The sequence below is a fragment of the Salvelinus fontinalis genome, unplaced genomic scaffold (genome assembly GCF_029448725.1).
Source record: "Salvelinus fontinalis isolate EN_2023a unplaced genomic scaffold, ASM2944872v1 scaffold_2137, whole genome shotgun sequence".
In the NCBI taxonomy this organism is placed as follows: domain Eukaryota; kingdom Metazoa; phylum Chordata; class Actinopteri; order Salmoniformes; family Salmonidae; genus Salvelinus; species Salvelinus fontinalis.
Genome location: NW_026602346.1, coordinates 12501 through 16873, shown reverse-complemented (window position 1 = coordinate 16873; position 4373 = coordinate 12501). Strand labels below are relative to the sequence as shown.

Genomic DNA, 4373 nt, shown 5'->3' with positions numbered 1-4373 from the left:
CTTGTGGAGCTGAAAAGCGGCTGTGAAAATCAACTACTGGTTACACCAAGGCCATACTCTCGTCATACTTTGTCCATTTGAGGGCAGCAAAACGTGGTATTTGGTCTCTGTCTCTCTCTTTCACTACCTCACTCGCCACACATGGCACTTTCAAAGCTTTTGCACCTGTTATTTCCAGAAAGGAATAAAAACATTAAATGTTCTAATTTTACACTTTACATCATCTCAACATTTCACAATAACAAAAGTCATATTGAACGCTTTAGAAAAAGGAACAAGAACAGAGACCGGAAGAAGAAAAACTGAAAAATGTAATATTTTTGTTTTAACCCCCGCTTCTGACAAGTACAGATCGCAGCGTTAATGACGTGTGTGGTTTCAGTTGAAACTAACTGAAGCCACAGAAAATCCCTTTCTGTCAGTAATCTCTTTTCTGTTCACTCATTTACTTTTCAGAGAAGGCAGGCAGACGTTTTTCTCGTCATTAAAGGGTTTGAATCATCCGGTGGTGACCAATTGAGAGACAAGAAACTGATTCATCATTAAGCACTTGTCTTGTCCTTCAGTTTAGAGTGAAACGTAACTCAACCGGAGAGCATTGAGAAGCCGGTGTTTCTGAGACTACAAGAAGGTCCACTATACAGTAAGGTAAGGCTCTCTTTGAATATTAATATACAGATGTAGGATCTTAATTTGATCACTCTTTTGTTGCTGAGAATTTTCCTGCACAGTAGAAAATGCAAACTTGTAGTGTATTCAAGGCTCAATAAGGCTTCTAACGCTTGTAATTTCCAATTTAAAATGTCAGACTTGATTTGCCCTATCGAAAAATGTATCAGCCCCTACAACAAATATCCATAATCCACATAACTATAACTATAATCCACATAATAATTCACATTTCCAGTTGCTGCGGGATAATTTTCCATTATAGCAAACTGGCTCAAATGATGATCCTACATCTATGATGTATTCAGGTGGTTATGGATTACATTTGTTGTTCAATCAAGAAAGCTACTCTGCCTGTGTCTGTGTGTTTGAGTGTGATCATTTGGAAGACACAGTATTACACAGTTGAGGTCATGATCACGGTAGTGATGATGATGATGATGATGATGATGATGATGATGATGATGACTATTATCACTTGAGAGACACACAGAGAGCGAAGCTGTTACAATATTCCATACACCTCTCCCATCCCTTGGGGCTGATGAAATGTGTCTAGGCTATGCGCTAGGAAAGGATTCTTCCATCCTGGTCCCAGAGAAGCCCAGACTTTTGTTCTGTGTTAGTGCTGGGCTGCACCAAAACCCTGCACACCCTTTAGATCTCTAGAATCAAGGTTGAAGACCACTGTCCTCATTGTGGAAGAGGCTAGGGGCTGATTAGGGCTTAATATGGAGGGGGCTAGGAGCTGATTCAATCTTCATTATGGAGGGGGCTAGGAGCTGATTCAATCTTCATTATGGAGGGGGCTAGGAGCTGATTAGAGCTTCATTATGGAGGGGGCTAGGAGCTGATTAGGGCTTCATTATGGAGGGGGCTAGGAGCTGATTAGGGCTTCATTATGGAGGGGGCTAGGAGCTGATTAGGGCTTCATTGTGGAGGGGGCTAGGAGCTGATTCAATCTTCATTATGGAGGGGGCTAGGAGCTGATTAGGGCTTCATTATGGAGGGGGCTAGGAGCTGATTAGGGCTTCATTATGGAGGGGGCTAGGAGCTGATTAGGGCTTAATTATGGAGGGGGCTAGGAGCTGATTAGGGCTTCATTGTGGAGGGGGCTAGGAGCTGATTCAATCTTCATTATGGAGGGGGCTAGGAGCTGATTAGGGCTTCATTATGGAGGGGGCTAGGAGCTGATTAGGGCTTCATTATGGAGGGGGCTAGGAGCTGATTATGGCTTCATTATGGAGGGGGCTAGGAGCTGATTCAATCTTCATTATGGAGGGGGCTAGGAGCTGATTAGGGCTTTATTATGGAGGGGGCTAGGAGCTGATTAGGGCTTCATTATGGAGGGGGCTAGGAGCTGATTCAATCTTCATTATGGAGGGGGCTAGGAGCTGATTCAATCTTCATTATGGAGGGGGCTAGGAGCTGATACAATTTTCATTATGGAGGGGGCTAGGAGCTGATTCAATCTTCATTATGGAGGGGGCTATGAGCTGATTAAGGCTTCTTTATGGAGGGGGCTAGGAGCTGATTAGGGCTTCTTTATGGAGGGGGCTAGGAGCTGATTAGGGCTTCATTATGGAGGGGCTAGGAGCTGATTAGGGCTTCATTATGGAGGGGGCTAGGAGCTGATTAGGGCTTCATTATGGAGGGGGCTAGGAGCTGATGAGGGCTTCATTATGGAGGGGGCTAGGAGCTGATAAGAGCTTCATTATGGAGGGGGCTAGGAGCTGATTAGGGCTTCATTATGGAGGGGGCTAGGAGCTGATTAGAGCTTCATTATGGAGGGGGCTAGGAGCTGATTCAATCTTCATTATGGAGGGGGCTAGGAGCTGATTAGGGCTTCATTATGGAGGGGGCTAGGAGCTGATTAGGGCTTCATTATGGAGGGGGCTAGGAGCTGATTAGGGCTTCATTATGGAGGGGGCTAGGAGCTGATTAGGGCTTCATTATGGAGGGGGCTAGGAGCTGATAAGGGCTTCATTATGGAGGGGGCTAGGAGCTGATTAGGGCTTCATTATGGAGGGGGCTAGGAGCTGATTAGGGCTTCATTATGGAGGGGGCTAGGAGCTGATTAGGGCTTCATTATGGAGGGGGCTAGGAGCTGATTAGGGCTTCATTATGGAGGGGGCTAGGAGCTGATTCAATCTTCATTATGGAGGGGGCTAGGAGCTGATTAGGGCTTCATTGTGGAGGGGGCTAGGAGCTGATTAGGGCTTCATTATGGAGGGGGCTAGGAGCTGATTCAATCTTCATTATGGAGGGGGCTAGGAGCGGATTAGGGCTTCATTGTGGAGGGGGCTAGGAGCTGATTAGGGCTTCATTATGGAGGGGGCTAGGAGCTGATTAGGGCTTCATTATGGAGGGGGCTAGGAGCTGATTCAATCTTCATTATGGAGGGGGCTAGGAGCTGATTCAATCTTCATTATGGAGGGGGCTAGGAGCTGATTCAATCTTCATTATGGAGGGGGCTAGGAGCTGATTCAATCTTCATTATGGAGGGGGCTAGGAGCTGATTAGGGCTTCATTATGGAGGGGGCTAGGAGCTGATTCAATCTTCATTATGGAGGGGGCTAGGAGCTCATTAGGGATTCATTATGGAGAGGGCTAGGAGCTGATTAGGGCTTCATTATGGAGGGGGCTAGGAGCTGATTAGGGCTTCATTATGGAGGGGGCTAGGAGCTGATTAGGGCTTCATTATGGAGGGGGCTAGGAGCTGATTAGGGCTTCATTATGGAGGGGGCTAGGAGCTGATTAGGGCTTCATTATGGAGGGGGCTAGGAGCTGATTAGGGCTTCATTATGGAGGGGGCTAGGAGCTGATTCAATCTTCATTATGGATGGGCTAGGAGCTGATCTGGGCCTAGGTTTAGTAGGACAGGATGTTCAAATAGAACTGGAGCAAAACCCTGCACACCTTGTGGGTTGAACTGGAGACGACTGTCCTCATTGTGGAGGGGCTTATGAGTGCGCTCCAAATGGCACCCTATTCCCTATATTGTGTACTACTTTTAACCACGGCCTCTAGGGTATATAGTGCACTATATAGGGAACAAGGGTGCCAGTTAGGATGTAACCTAGGGGTTGATTTGGTCCAGTGTTTAAGTAGGACAGGATATACACACCCAGCCACAGGTACAGAGGAAGTCAAAGACAAGAGGGGGAGGTGAGGAGGAGGAGGGGGGGGTCAGGGAGTGAGCGTTGGTGGAAAGGAAGTCAGAGAGATAGGGAGGGTGAGGGGGAGGAGGGGAGAGTCAGGGAGTGAGCGTTGGTGGAAAGGAAGTCAGAGAGAGATAGGGAGGGTGAAAGGAGAGGTGTACATGGTAAGAAGAAGAAGGGAGGGGGTGTTAGTATGAGGTTTGGTTTGGGAGAGGATGAGAAGAGAGGTAGAGAGGAGGAGGGGACGGGGGTGTTAGTGGTTTGTGGTTTGTTTGTTATTGGAAACAGCTTGTAAACATTCTGGGAAACGAGGACGTTGTGGTTTTCTTACCTGCAGCCCGTGTGTGTGTGTGTGTGTGTGTGTGTGTGTGTGTGTGTGTGTGTGTGTGTGTGTGTGTGTGTGTGTGTGTGTGTGTGTGTGTGTGTGTGTGTGTGTGTGTGTGTGTGTGTGTGTGTGTGTGTGGTGTGAGTCTGTGTGTGTTCATACATGCAGAATGAGCTTGTGTGTGCGTGCATGCACAATATGTGTGTGTGTGTACATGT

At 47.2% G+C, this 4373-nt stretch overlaps 1 protein-coding gene across 2 annotated transcripts in view; it reads left to right on the top strand.

Moving 5' to 3' along the window:
* Nucleotides 1-377: 377 nt before the first annotated feature.
* LOC129850607 (interleukin-2 receptor subunit beta-like) overlaps nucleotides 378-4373 on the top strand; it is a gene marked incomplete at its 3' end in the record, with an annotated part of 14808 nt that continues 10812 nt past the window's right edge. For both annotated transcript variants that reach the window (XM_055916923.1, XM_055916922.1), the window contains 1 exon segment: nucleotides 378-648.